Raw genomic sequence first — 20719 nt, forward strand, 5'->3', positions numbered from 1 at the left:
ACTCGAAATTAAACCCGGAAATTTAAACACAAAATCATCCCGCAACATTAGGAATGGTGATGCAATTCATTACAAATTTTCCAAAAATTACACATTACGATTTTGTGTCCTAATTGCAAATTACGATGCAAAATTACGTAAATGAGAAATTTTGGCTCCTCGCTATTTGAAAGAATTTATATCTATGTTTGTTTGACACATTGTCTTTTCTTTTCCCAACAGGTAACAAATTCAAGTGCAAACAACGGAATGCAAAGTAAGCGCATCCTATCGCTCTCCAGTCATTCAGCCGTCATGAAAAGAGAAAAAGATACATTCTTTTTGTGTTGTTTAGAATGCTAAAGATGAAACGTGCTGTTTGGCCGTTCAGCCTGAGCTCTCTGCGTCCCTCCCTCACCGGGAAGCCCGCCCCGCTGAGCGCAATGAATGAGATGTAACGTCCCCGCGGCCGTGTCGCAGCCCTCACCACAATAAACCGCCAGTAATTGCCGCGGCCCCCTACCCTCCTCTCCATCCAGCAAGGGGTCTCCTCTCCATCTTCTATAATCAGATCCTCAATTCTGTTATTCTCACAGACGCCCCCTGGGGGAGGAGAACAAATAAAAGGTTTATTTTTACGGCCCAGTGATAAGCTTTGCTAGATGGATCACACTTTGGAGCTGGAGGCTATTAACTCTCACGCTTTGTGTGAACGGGCCCCCATACAGTGCACCGCCATTGCTTCCTGAACTTTGCATACCCCGTGATAATGTCATTCCGCTCAGGAATTCTATTTTTAGATCTAAGTGGAGAAGGAAAGGCCGGGATGTAAACATGGATTCTTACTGAATATGGTCACTAAGATGATATTAATTTCAGCTTGTACTCCCATTCATTGTAAATTGTAAACGGATTGAAATAGGGCCAATCAAAAGAAGGGAATTTGATGACCCAATTCCAATCTGCTTACAATTTGTGTTAAGCCTGGGGCCTGCTAAAGTGATCTCAGCTGAGCTTTTGGATCACCAACCCAAAAAGCGTTAAAGAGACACTGAAGCGGAAAAAAAATGATGATATTATGATTTGTATGTGTAGCACAGCTAAGAAATAAAACATTAAGATCAGATAAATCAGTGTAATTGTTTCCAGTACAGGAAGAGTTGAGAAACTTCAGTTGTTATCTCTATGCAAACAAGCCATTAAGCTCTCCGACTAAGTTAGGCCTCATTCACATCTGCTGCGCTGAAAAACGTGTTAAAGCGCATGGTAAAAAACGCATGCGCTTGTGCGCGCTTTAGTCCGCGTTTCTATGCGTTGCGCTGCGCTTCTTTAAAGCACGTTTTGCTTACTGTAGCAGCAGCAGTTGTCAATAAAACTTTGTTTTTGTATGTAAATGTATTTTTTTGTCCAATTAGGGGTAAAAAAACGCATGCGCTTCTATGCGCTTGTACGCGCTTCTATGCGCTAAAAAAGCGGACCCATTCACCTGCATTGCTGTACGCTTTACAGCTCAGCGCACAGAAATGCATGCAACACTACGTTTCTGTAACGCTGCTCAGCGCAGCGCATAGATGTGAACCAGCTACATTTAGTTACATGGAAAAATGAATACCTTGCTGGTCGCACAGGGCAGTGCGCTGTGGAAAGCGCACAGAAACGGCCCTGATGTGAACGAGGCCTTAGTCGTGGAGAGGGCTGTTATCTGACTTTTATTATCTCAACTGTTCCTGGACTATTTACTTTTCCTCTGCTAGAGGAGAGGTCATTACTTCACAGACTGCTCTGAAAAACTCATTTTGAATGCTGCGTGTTGTGTAATCTGCACATATTATAGAATGATGCAATGTTAGAAAAAACACTATATACCTGAAAATAAAAGTATGAGAATATTTTCTTTTCTGCTAATCTTCTAGTAATTATTCATAGTACACAACCAATTCACTATATCATTTTTTTTTTCGCTTCAGTGTCTCTTTAAGCCGATTTAAGTGAATGGATTTAGGGCCTGCACACACTGGAAAAACACAAGCAAAATCGCAAGCGCATGCGTTTTTAAAATGCGCTTTTGCCTGCGTTTTTGATGCATTTGCGTTTTTCTTGTAATTGATGATTGGCTAAAGAAACCTTTGGTTTTTTTTTCTAGTTTACATTTCAACAAAAAGCAGGATATTGCAGAGTCTTCTGGGATACTGACTTCTGAAAAACGCAATGGAATTGCATTGCATTGCGTTTTTTCATGTGTTTTTCAAGCGCTGTGCTTAAAAAAACGCAGCAGGCACTGTGATTGCGTTTTTCTAAAAACGCATCGCACTAGTTCGTACAGGTCATCATGACTTTCATTATTTTTCAAAAGACCTTGCGATTTTAAAAATGCATGCGTTTTAAAAACGCAGCGCAAGCGCAGCAGTGTGTACAGGCCATTAAACTAACACTTGTAATTGCGATTGAATAGCCAAATTGCAATCGCTCGACCTGCAGCATTTCTGGAGCAATTGCAAATGTTACAGCTAGAAGTGATACGAAATAAATTTGAAGCACTTTTCAGAAGTGGTTCTGCAGCAACTTTGTGGGCAAGCTTCCTGTTAAATAAAGTTTTAAGTAACTCCCCCAGTCTCCTGAGGTTCGGTTTTCCCCCCACTCCCTAGCACAAGACATCAACGCCTCTCTGTTTGAACATAGAGAAACACCTATGACCTCTTGTGTCAGGGGGCGGGGCTACACACCAAAAAGATGGGAGAAATGAACCTTGGGAGACCTGGTAAGTATTTTAAACTTTATTTACAGGTTGCAAAAGAAAATGGGGGGAAATGGAAATCACCAGCAGTAGATTTACAGCATTTCCGATTGTCATAGAAATCGATTGCAAGTGCAGGAGAAATCCCCAGTGGGCCTTAGGCTAGGCTGGAGTCAAGTTCTGCACCCCACTTTCAGAACTTTTACACAATTCAAGATCCACATCTTTGGGCAAATAGGGGAATTGTTTTTGTGAGGCAGATGTTTGGAAATGGTTGTCTTCCCGCCTTTGATGCCTTATGCTCCAAATTCCAGTGTTTTCACATAATAGAGCTTTTTACGAAAGGGCCAGTAAAACACCTAATTGGTTCAACTTACAAAACTTTATTATTGCATAAAGCAGTTGCCCGGACTGAAGCCTCCAGGGGGAGATGGGCAGTAGTGGACCTTCAATTTGGATGATGAAAAAAATGCAGATACCCCTAGCTGGCATTAAAGAGGAACTCCAGTGAAAATAATGTAGTAAAAAAAGTGCTTCATTTTTACCATAATTATGTATAAATGATTTAGTCAGTGTTTGCTCATTGTAAAATCTTTCCTCTCCCCGATTTACATTCTGACATTTATTACATGGTGACATTGTTACTGTGGGCAGGTTATGTAGCTGCTCCTAGCTGTTTTGGCTGTTAGAGACAGTTGTAAACAACTAATTCCTGTCTGTGAACATTGTTACATTGTGGCAGTTTGCCCAGAGTACCATACGGTACCAGAGCCTCTTGTGGGAGGGGTTTCAGCACAAAATCAGTCATACAGCGCCCCCTGATGGTCTGTTTGTGAAAAGCATCATATTTCTCATGTAAAAGGGGGTATCAGCTACTGATTGGGATACAGTTCAATTCTAGGTTGGAGTTTCTCTTTAAGAGCACCTCATTCCCCCCCCCCCCCCCCGCTTTCTTGACCAGCATGGAGTTTCGAGAGTTTTCACCAGCTGTATGGTTCTCATGATCTCCCCACCTTATCCTGCAAAGTGTAAAATGAATGGACATTCCAACAGAGGGATCAGGAACCCTTATAATGGGCACAGCAGGTTTGGAAAAACGAATAACCCAAGAGAACAGACAGTGGTGTAGGTAGACATTTGGGCTAAAGATGTCTCAGGTGCAACCAGAGGGACTGGTTGGTGTCCTCCTTAGTGTTGATCATAACCAAAGCCTGATTTACCGTAAGGCATTTTAGGCACGTGCCTACAGGCGCCTGATGCTGGAAAGGCGGCTCAATCCCCTCCCCGGCGCCTCCCTCCATCCTTCCCTGAGCAGAGCGTAAATATGAAATTTGCAAGTTACTTGACCTGCTCTCAGCATTCAACTTACGAGATGTTCCTTCAGTCGGGCGCACATCTGGCTACCTAATGCTAAGGGACACCTGTAGCTACCTATGACGGGCAAGGGAAGTAAGGGAGAAGTGACAGCTGGGCCAGTAAGCGTAACACACCATGGTGCCCTAATGCAAGCTCAACCTAAAAGACTGATTTTATGTAATTGAAAGGTATTTTAAATAGAAGATGAAAAATAATATCCTAGGAGAAAACTCAGGAGAAAAACTACGGTCCCTGGGCCCATGCAATTATTTTTAGGAGATGATTTTTCATCCTTTCATGAAAAGGCATCAAAAATAGGTGAAAAGGTCCTATATGAATTATTTTCAGTATTTTCTTGCTTGCTGGTTGTATAATACAGTGCTGGGCCGAAATTACGCATGAGCGTAATTACGCATCGTAATTCAATGCAAATGTACGCATAAGCGCTACGCGTAACTTACGGTCTTACGCGTAAGTATTTATGCGTAAGCAGTAAAGTGGAATCATAATTACGCTGTCTACTGTAATTGCTAGGTATGCGTAATTTTACGAAGACTTACGCGTAATTTTACGCGTAATTACTAACGTAAAAACTCCCCTTTTCTAAGAGTAGCCAATCAGTCATCATCCTAAGCAACCAATAGTATCTTCTCCTGCCCTTCAGTATATAAGCGTACGTTTTGACGCATATGATTGATGTGTATGCAATAGCTGTCACATTGATGGCTATTGCGTACACATCGCCCGTATGCGTCAAAAAGTATGCATTAATGGGTATTACGGCACTACACGTAACATCGTAGTGTAAGTGCCTACATTACGGTATCCTTACGCGTAACTGCGTAAGTTAACGCGTAATTACAGTGATGAACCGTAGATTATTTCCTACGCCGTAACCGTAATTGCGTAATGCGTAATAGCGTAAAATTACGCGTAATGATCCGTAAGCGTAGATTTTTCCATTACGACCAGCACTGGTATAATAGGCATTTAATTGGTAGCAGGAAAAAAGGGCGCCGGCTGAGGGTGGACGATAAGGGCCCCGCCATAGACTTTAATGCAATTATCGTTAATACGGCGAAAAAAGCAGAAAAAGGGAGCCGCTAAACATTTCGTTAATAACATTAGAACATTATAGTTTTTGAGGTAGTTATCGTTTTAGAAGTTTCCAACGTTATCGTTTTTGTCATATTATTTTGTTAATAAGTACAGATTTTACGTTTTCAAAGGTATTATCGTTAATATATGTAAAAGGATGTTTCTGCAGAGGGAGTGGATAGGGTTAGGCACCACCAGGGGGAGTGGTTAGGGTTAGGCACCACCTAGGCGGCAGTTTGTTTTAGGCAACACCAGGGGTGTTGGTTAGTTTTAGGCACCACCAGGGGGGTGCTTAGGGTTAGGCACCACTGGGGGGATGGTTAGTGTTAGGCGCTACTAGGGGAGTGGTTAGTTTTAGGCACCACTATGGGAGGGTTCTGTGTGAGGGTAGGGTCGAGTTAAGCAGTATTGATGAAAAAACGAAACGACATTTAACGTTAATATTTTTTCATTATTGCCACTTTCCCCTCCTGGACGTAGAACTACGTCCAGGAGGCCATGTGCGCTCCCGGCCGCGGATCGTTAGCCCAGGAATCAATGAATCGGGCCATGGTGCCCGATCACTGATTCCTCTCCTCCGCAGAAAAAGCGACAGCTTCTCTCGGAAGCCTTGCTTTTTCTGCCTCCTACGTCCTCCTACGTCCCTCTAAGGGTATGGTACATGTTACGCTTAGAGTGACGTCATGTAAAAAAACCTAAGGTTGCCATCTTGTGGCCAAAAAGTAAAACTAATCTACATTAAAAAACAACAACATATATTTACATTAAAAAAATTACTATTTACATCCCATCCTCCCAAAAATACCCAAATAAAATGTTTAATAATAAAAAAAAACAATACAATAAAAAAGTAAATATTTACCAAAGGGTCTACACTTTTTAAATATCTATGTATAAAAGATTTTTTTTTTTTTTATAAGCTTGTAAATAGTGATGGATGCAAAACGGAAAAAATGCACCTTTATTTCCAAATAAAATATTGTCGCCATACATTGTGATAGGGACATAATTTAAATGGTGTAATAACGGGACAAATGGGCAAATACAATACGTGGGTTTTAATTATGGAGGCATGTATTATTTTAAAACTATAATGGCCGATAAGTGAGAAATAATGAATTTTTTCCTTTTTTTTCTTATTCTTACTGTTAAAATGCATTTACAGTAAGGTAGCTCTTAGCAAAATGTACCACCCAAAGAAAGCCTAATTGGTGGTGGAAAAAACAAGATGTAGATCAGTTCATTGTGATAAGTAGTGATAAAGTTATAGGCTAATGAATGGGAGGTGAACATTGCTCGGATGCATAAAGTGAAAACGACTGAGGGCTGAAGTGGTTAAATCTCGTTTGTTTATTGCAACAGTAAATATCGTTAATAAAGCTTGACAACGATGGTTCTTGTTATCAAATTTCGTTAATACCTGGCGCCAAATTCGTTAATAAGTTGTGCCCTTTTTTTCCGGTGCCCTTTTTTCAGGCACGCATTTAATTAACAAGCTGAAAATATCACCTAGGGGTAAAGTCAGGGGAAAAGTGAATTGCGTATGGGCCATCTCAAAAAAATAGCTTTGACGTCACCAGTGAGCAAGAAAATAATCAACATATTTGGACAGTACTTTTTCAATTACATTTTTGCTTCCTTTACCATTAATATATGCTGAAAAGTTATTTTAAATAGAAGATGTAAAATTACCTCCTAGGAGAAAATGCAGGATAAAAAGTTGATTGCATATGGGCCCATATAATGCCTTTTAAACCACCAGCAAACAAGAAGATGCTCAAAATACTTGTTTGAGTACTTTATCATCTACTTTTTGATGCTCTTTCACGCTGAGACGTTATTTTATAGAGAAGATGAAACATTCCTATTTTCTGTATACAATGAACAGAGGCGCCAAAAGTATAAGATTAGATTAAATGAGCTTAAAAACCAACTTAAATGGCAAAATTGAAGGAGGAAGTGGTGGACTTACCTCCCTCAAGCAGACACGACAACGACTGCGATTCAGACAGTCAAACACATTTATTAGGTACTCCAAAAAGAAATGCAACGCGTTTCACAGGTTCAACCCCGCTTCATCAGGCAATATAGGGAGGAGTATCCAACAATCTGCAATCTGATACTCCTCCCTATATTGCCTGATGAAGCGGGGTTGAACCTGCGAAACGCGTTGCATTTCTTTTTGGAGTACCTAATAAATGTGTTTGACTGTCTGAATCGCAGTCGTTGTCGTGTCTGCTTGAGGGAGGGAGGTAAGTCCACCACTTCCTCCTTCAATTTTGCCATTTAAGTTGGTTTTTAAGCTCATTTAATCTAATCTTATACTTTTGGCGCCTCTGTTCATTGTATACAATTTTGAGTCCACCCTTGGTGGAGGGTTGCTACCCTTTCTTCCTGTCTACAGAGAGCCACTTCTTAATCCTGAGTGGGGTCAGGACAATCTCCCCACCTGCCTTTACAGTGGTTGCCTGCTGGTGACCCTGACTTGTGAGTATCTAGCAACACAAACTTATTGCCACCTTGTCCAGTACGAATTACACTATTGGGGCTCTTGGGTGTTCCCTGTTTTTATTCCTATTTTCTGGTTGAACTCGATAGAAAACTCAGGAGCAAAAAGTTATATTGCATATCGGCCCTTCTTCAATTCACCTAGGTGATATTTTCACATCACATTAATAAAATGCCACTTTAGCCACCAGCAAATACTCAGAGGCCCGTATGCAATTCACTTTTTCTCCTGAGTTTTCTCCTACCGTGTTTCCCTGAAAATAAGACACTGTCTCACATTCATTTTTGCTCCAAAAGTTGTGCTAGGGCTTATTTTCAGAGGATATCTTATGTTTGGGGGAAACTCTGGTAGTTTTCCTATACAAAATGTATACACTGCATGCCATGCTGAAACACAAGCTCGGTGTATGCTGCTTGTGTTTCAGCATGGCATGCAGTATATACATTTTGTATAGGAAAACTACCAGTGTTTCCCCCAAGAAATTGATTCTGCTGATCATATGGGTAAGAGCCTATTTCTTGTAGGCAGAGAACTCTGCCAGGCTCCCCGGAGCTATGATAGGATAAGCTGTATGTCCTGGGAAAAGGTGAAGTGCTGCTGATGCTTATCAGGACAGATCAGGGGGGCTGGCTCTAACAAAAACACAAATTGCCTGACACACATATACAGGACTGTAGAACTCACATTATACTGCTGCTCTCCTGTATCCAGGCTTTGTATTGAAGGTAAATTGCTGGTGTCATGTGGGCTGCTGCTAGGGCTTATATTCGGGGGAGGGCTTATATTTCAAGCATGCTAGGAATTCCTGCTAAGGCTAATTCTCAGGGGGTGTCTTACTTTAGGGGAAACACGGTAGGTGATATTTTGAAAAAAGGCAATAAAATGCCCTTTAAACCACCAGCAAGCAAGAAATACTTAAAATAATGTTGATAGAACTTTTTAACCTACTTTTTGTTACTTTGTCAATTGCTAAATGCAGAGAAATTAGTCTAAAAAGAAGATGAAACCTTATATCCTGGGAGAAAACTCAGGTGAAAAAGATTATTGCATATGGGCCAGAATGATTGTGACAGTACTTTTTCAATAGCAGTGCTTAGAAGTTATTTTAAAGAAAACCTGTAACAAAAAAAAAACCTCCCCTGGGGGGTACTCACCTCGGTTGGGGGAAGCCTCCGGATCCAATTGAGGCTTCCCCCGTCCTCCTCGGTCCCATGGCGGCGGAGATAAAGCTCACAGAACAGCGGGGATGTAAATATTTAAGTTCCAGCACAGGCGCAGTATCAGCTCTCCGCTCGGAGATAGACGGAAATAGCCGATCGCTGTCGGGCCGCCCTACTGAGCAGGTGCAAGTCTCCTGCGCCTGCGTAGTAGAGCGGACCCGACAGAGATCGGCTATTTTCGCCTATCTCCGTGCGGAGAGCCGCAACAGCGCCCCCCCCCCGCTGGAACCAGGAAGGTCGGCGCTTGTCAGCATTGCCGAGGGAGGATTGCCGGACGCTTCGGGGGAGCCAGCGCTGGACTGCCTGCAGCTACAGGGGAGGGGGAAGCCTCATTTGCACCCTGAGGCTTCCCCTCCTGAGGTAACTATCCCCCAGGGGAACCTTTTTTTTTGTTACAGGTTCTCTTTAAGCAGAATATAAAAGATTATCTCCTAGGAGAAAACTTAGGAGAAAAAGTGAATAGTGAATAAGGTCGATTGTCAGAATTTAGTGATTTCCGGAGCTCTCCAATTCTAGATCTAACACAACTGTATGCTTTTCTCTTGTCTGCTTCACAGCGCAACCAATTCTGATGGAAGACAACCCCTACAGACCCAGGGTAAGTAGGAGAAGCTTATCCGAAACAGGAGAATCCTCCCAATCTAGTACACCATTTATTCTTCCGCATGTAATATCACAGAATGCATAAATAAAGGATTTACAGAGGTTGAGGCACAACATTTATTATGTAAAATATTTCTCTTTGGGCCCTGTTCACACTGCACGCGTTTCCAGCCACGTTTTGGAAACGCGTGCGGGAGGCCGACATGCACGACATCAGACATTGCATAGAGTGCACTGTCTGATGTTCACACTGCATGCGTTCCGGACCTGTGCGGTCCGGGAACGCATGCTGCACGCATTTTTTGCCAAAACGCGTGGCTGTCCCATTCACTTTTCAGTGATGGGATCAGCCACGCAACGCACACAAACGCGGATGGCGTGCGTTCGCATGTGTTGCGTTCCGCATGCATTGCCGTCCGCGTTTGTAATGTGAACGGGGCCTTACTTACTTATTTTGCACCTTATCGCAAAATATCTTTTCAGAACTGTGCAAGCAACAAAGTAAATAAATAAATGGAGAAATGATGCCTTAGAGGAGATCCAATTAGCCTGTATAAATACAACAGAGGGCAATATAAAAGTTTGGCGGATGAGCTTTTTGTCCCTAGGCTAGTGCAACGGACCAGGGGACATGATCTGCGGCTGGAGGAAATTTTTTTTTTAGACATTTAGGAAAGGGTTCTTTATAGTAAAAGTGATTAAAAGGGAATGTATTGTTACATGAAGTAGTTATGGCAAATTCGATATCTGGGTTTGCATTGAATGACATTGATGGGTACAATTACTAGGTAATGCCCAGTAATGTTGATCCAGGGATTTTATCTGATTGCCATCTGGAGTCGGGACGGATTTGTTTTTTCTTTTTGGGCTAATTGGACAATGCCTTGTAAGGGTTTTTCACCTTCCTCTGGTTCAACAGGGATATGTGAGGGCAGGGTCGGACTGGGACACTAAGGGCCCACCAAGGAAGTTTCAGCCTGGGCCCCCCCCCCCCGATCCCCTCCTCCTCCCCCCCCCCCCCCATTTTGGGCTCACATACACATGTACTCTAGAAATTTTGCATGAGTTTATGGTAGGGAAAAGATCGTGAGCCCTTCTGAGGACAGCCTCCAATAGGGATATGGCCACATGCGGCGCGCGCAGCGCGCCGCAGCGAAAGTAAATGGGTGTCACCATGCACTGGAACATTGATGTGGTCACGATGAGTCATGGGCAGACTTAAAAAAAAAACAAACACAACATAAGTAGCGGTGTTATTCACAGAGATTAGGTCCGGCCAGATACATTTTAGATAAAATATTCAAGTAGTTACATGCCTCATGATAATTCATCAAGTAGTCAAATCGCAGCAGATTTTCCGACAAAATGCAATCAGGTTGGCGGCAGATACCCCCACAACATGCAATCAGGTTGGCGGAAGATACCCCCACAAAATGCAATCAGGTTGGCGGCAGATACCCCCACAAAATGCAATCAGATTGGCGGCAGATACCCCCCAAAATGCAATCAGGTTGGTGGCAGATACCCCCCCCCAAAAGTGGGCAGCAGTGACCAGAAAATCGTAATGTGGGCAGCAGACACCTGAAAATCGCAATGTGGGCAGCAGTGACCAGAAAATCGTAATGTGGGCAGCAGACACCTGAAAATCGTAATGTGGGCAGCAGACACCAGAAAATCGTAATGTGGGCAGCAGACACCTGAAAATCGTAATGTAGGCAGCAGAAACCTGAAAATCGTAATGTGGGCAGCAGACACCAGAAAATCGTAATGTGGGCAGCAGACACCTGAAAATCACAATGTGGGCAGCAGTCACCAGAAAATCGTAATGTGGGCAGCAGACACCTGAAAATCGTAATGTGGGCAGCAGACACCTGAAAATCGTAATGTGTGCAGCATACACCTGAAAATCGTAATGTGGGCAGCAGACACCTGAAAATCACAATGTGGGCAGCAGTCACCAGAAAATCGTAATGTGGGCAGCATACACCTGAAAATCGTAATGTGGGCAGCAGACACCTGAAAATCGTAATGTGTGCAGCAGACACCTGAAAATCACAATGTGTGCAGCAGACACCTGAAAATCACAATGTGTGCAGCAGACACCAGAAAATCGCAATGTGTGCAGCAGACACCAGAAAATCGCAATGTGGGCAGCAGACACCTGAAAATCGCAATGTGGGCAGCAGACACCTGAAAATCGCAATGTGGGCAGCAGACACCAGAAAATCGCAATGTGGGCAGCAGACACCAGAAAATCGCAATGTGGGCAGCAGACACCTGCAAATCGCAATGTGGGCAGCAGGCACCAGAAAATCACAATGTGGGCAGCAGGCACCAGAAAATCGCAATGTGGGCAGCAGGCACCAGAAAATCGCAATGTGGGCAGGTTGGTGGCAGATACCCCCCCCCCCCCTCAAAATGCAATCAGGATGGTGGCGGGCAAAGATCGGCGGGGTGAGGCGGAAGCCACCCCCCTCCCTCACCTAGGGACCCCCCCTCCAGAATTGCAGCCAGCGGCAGCACCGGGGAAGAATCACTTACCAGCATGACGGAGAGATCCGTAGCTCTGCGTGCCGCTGGCTGGTCTCTGTCTCCTGAACTGACTGTCCAATCACGCTCTCGCAGTACTTCCTGCGAGAGCGTGATTGGACAGTCAGTTCAGGAGACAGAGACAGACCAGCCAGCGGCACGCAGAGCTACGGATCTCTTCGTCATGCTGGTAAGTGATTCTTCCCCGGTGCTGCCGCTGGCTGCAATTCTGGAGGGGGGGGAGCGCGGAAGGGGGGCCCCTAGGTGAGGGAGGGGGGGGGGGAGGCTTCCGCCCCTCCACGCCGATCTGTGCACAGTGTCCCCCCTTCCTGCGCTTAGCCCCCCTCCTTTTTAGCTCTGGGGCCCCCAGGAGGCGGGACGGCCGGGGCCCACCGATGGGACCATCGGTGGTTCGGTGGGCCTGTCCGAGGCTGTGTGAGGGTGCAGGCTGGTAGTGTACTTTATTTTCTAGTTAAACCTGATGGACATATGTCTTTTTTTCAACTGAAATAACTATGTAACTATATACCATAGAAAGAAAGAAAGATCACACAAAATAATTTGTTCTTGATGAACTTATCGGTTGCAAACGTTTAATACTGGCACATGTATTGCCTTCTGAGGGTCCATCCATATATTTTCCTTTGCACTTGTACCCAGAGAACCTGAAATTTCACCAAGTGTTTTACTGAATCAAAATCTAAAAAGTATTTGCAACTTGACACCAACTAATATTATTGTTGCACTATTGTCCTGTACAGTGCTTCCTAGAGTACTACCGTATATACTCGAGTGTAAGCCGACCCGAGTGTAAGCCGACACCCCAACTTTTACCTTAAAGTGAACCAGAGACGAAGCACCCTCATGTATTTTACCATATATATCAGTGGGAACATTAGAGAAAACACCTACCCTGCTCTCTGTTTCATCCTTCACTGCTCAGCCTGCTTGTTATCATCCCTGATAAAATCGCTGACTGAGCATTCAGTCTGGCTTTGCTCAGGAATCATTACAGCTGAGTCTGTGTTCTCTGATGTCTTTTCAAGCCCAAGCCTGCCCCCTTGTGGCTCTGCTATAATGACTCGGCTATAATGATTCCTGAGCAAAGCCAGACTGAATGCTCAGTCGGGGATTTTGTCAAGCGACAGGAGCAAGAAGGGATTCTCAGCAAGGCTTTTATTCTTTATATAGATATTTCCTTAAAAGAATTTAAACAATGATGCTGGCCGGCTTCCCTGCTCGCTATACAGTTTTTTGGCAGTTGGGACAGAGCAACTGCCATTCACTAAGTGCTTTTTGAAAATAAATAAATCCCTGAGAATCCCCCCATGAAGAGATGGACTAGTCTATGGCTCATTTTACTCTGGAAAAAAATACTTCTTATTTGTCTATGTTTGCACAGATTTTAAATTTTACAATTTTTTGTTATAGTGCCCCTTTAAAGGGGCACTACAGCGAAAAACTGTAAAATGTAAAATATGTGTAAACATAGACAAATAAGAAGTATGTTTTCCAGAGTAAAATGAGCCATAAATTACTTTTCTCCTATGTTGCTGTCACTTACAGTAGGTAGTAGAAATCTGACAGAAGTGACAGGTTTTGGACTAGTCCATCTCTTCATAGGGGATTCCTAGCAAGGCTTTTTATTCTTTATAAAGATATTCCCGAAAAAAGGATTTAAACAATGATGCTGGCCAGCTTCCCTGCTCGCTACACAGTTTCTTGGCAGTTGGACAGAGCAATTGCCATTCACTAAGTGCTTTTGAAAATAAATATATTCCTGAGAATCCCCTATAAAGAGATGGACTAGTCCAAAACCTATCGCTTCTGTCAGATTTCTACTACCTACTGTAAGTGACAGCAACAAAGGAGAAAAGTAGTTTATGGCTCATTTTACTCTGGAAAAAATGTACTTCTTATTTGTCTATGTTTGCACATATCTTAAAGAGGAACTGTAACGACAAAACGGCCCCTGGGGGGTACTCACCTCGGGTGGGGGAAGGCTCAGGATCCTAATGAGGCTTCCCACGCCGTCCTGCGTCCCTCGGGGGTCTTGCTGTAGCCCTCCGTACAGCCATGACGTAATATTTACCTTCCTGGCTCCTGCGCAGGCGCTCTGACGGCTGTCGGCACCGAAGTAGGCGGAAATACCCGATCGCCGTCGGGTCTGCTCTACTGCGCAGGCGCAAGTTTCCGGCACCTGCGCAGTAGAGCGGACCCGACGGAGATCGGGTATTTCCGTCTATTTCCGTGCCGAAAGTCGCCACAGCGCCCCCGCTGGAGCCAGCAAAGGTAAATATTGAACTGACAGTCGGCACAGTCGCCGGCTGTTCGGAGGGCTGCAGCGAGACCCCCGTGGGACAGAGGACGGCGTGGGAAGCCTCATTAGGATCCGGAGGCTTCCCCCACCCGAGGTGAGTACCCCCCAGGGGAGGTTTTTGTTGTTACAGAGTCTCTTTAAATTTTACAGTTTTTCGCTGTAGTGCCCCTTTAACTATAGCACTTACTATAAATGATACTGTATACTGACATATATCTCCTCTTTCCCGCAGCTGGTGGAAGTGTATAGTCTCCAGTCGTTCATCTCCTCACATCTGCCGTTGGATCCGGTCTCTGTACCCCCCTCCTTCCAGAGGGGAAGATGGAGAAGAATCTGCTCCCATTCCACATCAATGTCCCAGATAGTGTGTTCAATGCATGTGTGATTCCCCTTGTGTGACGTCCCCATCCCCCATCCCCCCAGCACACGGAGCTTCCATTATAGCGGAGGAGGGATTTTTAAAAAAAACCAAAGCCCACAAAATGTCCAAAAATAAAAATATAGCAAAAGTTGCAAGACCACACAAGACAGGCAGGGGGCGCTAGAATCCCACACGGAGAAATCTGCACAGCACAAAGAAATCTAACCAAATCTATAGAACCTAAACAGTAGCTAAGAGGATAAAAAAAAGGCCTGTAATGTAGTATTTGCACACAAAACACACACATTTGCACACTACCTCCTTTAAAAATATATCTATAAATATATAAAGATTATATTATAAATGACATAGTTTAGTAAAACCAAAACCTCTTGAAAGCAGATATTGAGCATTTCGGGTTCCCCCTCTTAAAATGTTACCAAATACAGGTTTATCTTGGTGTTCAAGTGTATCTGGAAACTGCTACAAGTTCTCTCTTGGACGTCATGGGCTTATTGGCTACAATGTCTCTCTTCTGAGTTGTGATTGGCTGTCTCAGCTGCATGCTAGCATAACAGTCCTGAAAGGAGTCATTGCTATCGTATCTATGGAGGCTTTCCTTGAAGGGATAACTTGCAGCGGTTTCCAGGGGCAGCTTTACCGAACAGTTTAAAGAGACCGTTCATTAAAAACTGGTATTTGTAGTAAGTGGTGGATTCCAGCGGGGTCAGTAATTGTAGGCTATAAGTGTCGTTCTGGGGGTGACAGTGGCTGACAGTCGCTCAATAGGTTAGGTGGCCACAACCAGTACATGGCTATGTGGGGATCTTATGTACCCCAAACCTTATATGTCCTAATCTGCCTAGTAACAAGCTCAGCCTACTTATTGATGGATATCGGCCCCTCAATACCTCTGCTAGTCCCCCCTGGATGGTCTCTCCCCCACACCAAATGGGTATCATGATGGGTGGTCACCTGGAACAAGTCCCCTTTAATTTGTACATAGCATGTGACATAGACAGACATATATATATCTATATTAATATATAAGTGTGCGGAGAGATATCTATATACAGAGCTACATGCGCATGGAGATATATGCAAACGTTATTTTACCTTTTTTATTATTTCTTCGTTTATTTTGCGCTCCCACCCCTCGGAACGTCAGTAAAAAGGATATTTCTATAACTTACTGGTGTCGTGTGTTTTCTGAAGAAAAGGAGCTACGAGAGACAGTGTATGGGCAGATATCCACCAAGACACAGATCTCTCGATTACATTTGATCTGAGAGAGATCTGTTACCTGCCCAATGCCCGTACACCAGCAAACCAATGCCCGAGACAGGGGCATAACTAGAAATCACTGAGTCCAGGGGCGTAACAATAGACCCTGCAAGGGATGCCTCTGCAGGGGGGCCCAGAAGCCACAGGGGTCCCGTGGGGGGAAAAGTTTGAGAGACTGACAGCTAAGGGCATGGAGAGAAAACATATTCTGCTCTCGTACCATTGTTATATTGACTGCATGTGTCCACCACACTGATAAGGAATCATACACACTTTGGAATTTGTACACTGTCCCTGCTCCCTAGGGTTCATAAAAAACATCTGTCTCTCACTGCAGCAAAGTTCTGATGACTTCATGTACAACCTTACAAACAAAGGAGTCACAGGTTGAAGAAAAGTTGTAGACTGCCCCTTAGTCAGCAATCTCTCGGAAGAGATTCCTAGATTCTTATCACACACAGGCTAGTGACCTTATGGTGTCTGATTACGGACACAGTGGAGTGGGTAAGATTGATGTCTGACTCTCGCTGCCTCATTGAGAGCTTGTTGTCTCATACTGAGTCCACTATCCTGTAATAACAGTATCAATCAGTGACATTCTGAATGTTTTGCCAAAGTTACAGTGAATACTATATGTTATGTTCAGCATGTCATTGTTGTTCCTCCATATAGCATGTGCTCTCATTTAGTAAAATAATACAGCTGTGTGTGTATGTATGTACTGGGAGCCGAGCTGCAACCAGGGACTTGTCGGCTGCAAGGGGGTGGAGGAAGCCCCGGGTAAGTAGATCTGGGGGTAGCATAGATTCCCTGACATTTCCTTTAAGTCTTTTTATCTGCATGGGGAAAATAGATTGGTCCTCAGTTTTCCTGTGTAGCAAGCGAGGGAGGTGGGGGTGAGGGGCCCATTCAAAGTTTTGCAGGGGGCCCCAGTGATGTCTAGTTACGGCCCTGACTGAGCCCCCCTCGAAACTTTGCACAGCCCCTTCCCCCAAGCTTTCTGCACAGGTAAACTGAGAACCAATGTTATTCAGTTGGCTAGTGGGCACTTGAATTAGTGATGGGACCAAATTTCGCATAAGCATCGTCATCATAATGCGAAATTTCAGGGAAATTCGTAATTGATTTCGTATGTAATAGTAGTATTTTATAATTTCACATACGTTTTGCACAATTTCACAAAATGTTGTGCCGACTTTGGCGGTTAATAGCAAAGACCCCATACATGCTATTGCTACCAAAATTGGTACACATGTACAAGTCAAAAAAAGAATTTTTCAAAAAGACATTGTAGTTTTTGAGAAAATCGATTTTAAAAATGCAAAGAAAAATGGTTTTTAAACTGTCATTTTTCCAAGTTTAAAGAGAACCCGAGGTGGGATTTAATGATGTTAGTGGGGCACAGAGGCTGGTTGTGCACACTATCACCAGCCTCTGTTGCCCTATGGTGTGCCCCCAGGACCACCCTGCGCTCTGCTATCCCCAGCGCCGTGCTAGTGACACACAGTGTGTCGCCAGCAGGCTGTTTACATGTGACTGTCAGCGCCGCTCCCCCACCTCCTCTGTAACGGCGCTACCCGCCCGCGACCCTTCCGTCCCGCTGATTGGAGGAAAGGGACGTGGGCGGGTAGCGCCGATACAGCGGAGGCGGGGGAGCGGCGCTGACAGTCACAGGGGGGTCCTGGAGGCACATATAGTGTGCACAACCAGCCTCTGTGCCCCACTAACATCATTAAATCCCACCTCAGGTTCTCTTTAAAAAACATTTTTCTTTGCATATTTTAAATCGATTTTCTCAAAAACTATATGGTCCTGTAACGATTGTGGAATTCTCTCCGTGATCAGCGCACAAGGCAAGCCCACAATGGATGTGGCTAGGCAATCTGCATGACAAACGTATGCAAATTCCTCAGCAGAAGCAAGCTGCAAAACTGACAAAAGGTCTCTCTTCCAGAGACCTGCAGAATGCAGACCTGAACAATGGTCAAAAAGCTGCCGAGAAGATCATTACAGTACCCCCCCCTCCCCCCCCTCTAGGGTCGAATTCCAGACTACCCTCAAAACTGCTATTAGCAAAGGACTCAAACTGAAGACTCATGAAGGTCGGGACAGCCCGACAAGGTCCAATTCCAGAGTCAGTCCACCCGAAACCGACCTCATCGGAAGCAGAAGCCACCGAAACATGCCCATCAGTACTACAAGTCTCAGTATAACACCCATCAGGACTGTGAACGCCAGAGAAGAAGCCATCGACACCCTCCAGACAATACCCACCACCTTCCAAGGAGCGTCCGAAAATACCAAACCTGCCACAATACCTGTTCGAAGTGTCCCTTACAACACAAAAGCCACTGTTGATCCTATCCAGGGTATCAAGCAAAATCTCTCCCGGAATCTCCCAAGACCCTTTGGAGCTCTGCATAGATCCCAAGAGGCCAGAACGCTCACCAGGCTCACATGGAGAACCGCCAAGAACCCCTATGGAACCAATGATTATTCTGGATTCAGAATTATCCAGACACCCATCAAGATCAGGACTTTCCGGGACCACTTCTGGGCATGCGACCAGGCAGGCCATATCAGAGCATGTCTCCACTGAGGAAGCATCTGAGTATGCTGGTAACCGAGGCACACTTGGGCTTTCTGGGTCACAGAGCACATTGGGGTACACCAGCACAGGAGAAACCTCAGGACATGTTGGGGAACTGCCAACCTCAGAGTCTGACACGAGAAAACCAGGACCGGGCATAAATTCAACACGAGTAGGGGCCACAGGCACTGGTCTTTCAAAAGAAGACTCGGACTCAAATTCAGAAATTTCTGTGACTGCAATATCATCATTGACTACATATGAATGAAGCTCCACCAGAGCTGAAAAGGTAGTCAGCACAACAGCAATGCCTACTGAAGTGGGCAACACCTCAGAAGGACTTGGGGGGCAGGAGACATCTCCTACAAGTTCTGCACCCTTTGGGAGGAACTCGGAGGTCTCCAGGACATCAGACAAAACTTCAGGAACATAATTTTTCAAGTTTTCTGAGAAGGATCCTCTAGTGGTAGACAGGTCATGTGTATGCTCGGTGTGTATTCGACCCCACAAGTGGGGCTTGCACTCTTTTGCAGGTAGGCACTAGTCTGTTTTTAAGTAGCGCTGCTCATTTCCTTGCTATGTACTAATGTAATTCGTTTTTGGTCAGCTGCTCCCACTTAACAGCCATGCTTTTGGTGTATATGCAGAGCTTCTGTTTGGGTTCAAGGTGCGTTTGTAGTTCCTGGGGGGGCTCAGCGCATCTCTGATGGAGGCCATTCGGAGGCGGCCTGGTGTTGCGCTGATCCACCTTTTGCGCAATTTTCAATTTTTGATTTTATTTGATTAGCCGCACCCAGGCTATGCATATACATAGGTTAGGATTTAGTTAGTGTTAGGCCCCTCCCATGGAGGATTGACTTCTTCGCAGTGGGAGGGACGAGTACTTAATAGGTTGCATGCAAGCTGTTAATGGAAACCAACATCCTCCTCTAGTGGTAGACAGGTCATGTGTATGCTCGGTGTGTATTCGACCCCACAAGTGGGGCTTGCACTCTTTTGCAGGTAGGCACTAGTCTGTTTTTAAGTAGCGCTGCTCATTTCCTTGCTATGTACTAATGTAATTCGTTTTTGGTCAGCTGCTCCCACTTAACAGCCATGCTTTTGGTGTATATGCAGAGCTTCTGTTTGGGTTCAAGGTGCGTTTGTAGTTCCTGGGGGGGCTCAGCGCATCTCTGATGGAGGCCATTCGGAGGCGGCCTGGTGTTGCGCTGATCCACCTTTTGCGCAATTTTCAATTTTTGATTTTATTTGATTAGCCGCACCCAGGCTATGCATATACATAGGTTAGGATTTAATTAGTGTTAGGCCCCTCCCATGGAGGATTGACTTCTTCGCAGTGGGAGGGACGAGTACTTAATAGGTTGCATGCAAGCTGTTAATGGAAACCAACATCCTCCTCTAGTGGTAGACAGGTCATGTGTATGCTCGGTGTGTATTCGACCCCACAAGTGGGGCTTGCACTCTTTTGCAGGTAGGCACTAGTCTGTTTTTAAGTAGCGCTGCTCATTTCCTTGCTATGTACTAATGTAATTCGTTTTTGGTCAGCTGCTCCCACTTAACAGCCATGCTTTTGGTGTATATGCAGAGCTTCTGTTTGGGTTCAAGGTGCGTTTGTAGTTCCTGGGGGGGCTCAGCGCATCTCTGATGGAGGCCATTCGGAGGCGGCCTGGTGTTGCGCTGATCCACCTTTTGCGCAATTTTCAATTTTTGATTTTATTTGATTAGCCGCACCCAGGCTATGCATATACATAGGTTAGGATTTAGTTAGTGTTAGGCCCCTCCCATGGAGGATTGACTTCTTCGCAGTGGGAGGGACGAGTACTTAATAGGTTGCATGCAAGCTGTTAATGGAAACCAACATCCTCCTCTAGTGGTAGACAGGTCATGTGTATGCTCGGTGTGTATTCGACCCCACAAGTGGGGCTTGCACTCTTTTGCAGGTAGGCACTAGTCTGTTTTTAAGTAGCGCTGCTCATTTCCTTGCTATGTACTAATGTAATTCGTTTTTGGTCAGCTGCTCCCACTTAACAGCCATGCTTTTGGTGTATATGCAGAGCTTCTGTTTGGGTTCAAGGTGCGTTTGTAGTTCCTGGGGGGGCTCAGCGCATCTCTGATGGAGGCCATTCGGAGGCGGCC

Source organism: Hyperolius riggenbachi, chromosome 6 (genome assembly GCF_040937935.1).
Source record: "Hyperolius riggenbachi isolate aHypRig1 chromosome 6, aHypRig1.pri, whole genome shotgun sequence".
Taxonomy (NCBI): Eukaryota; Metazoa; Chordata; class Amphibia; order Anura; family Hyperoliidae; genus Hyperolius; species Hyperolius riggenbachi.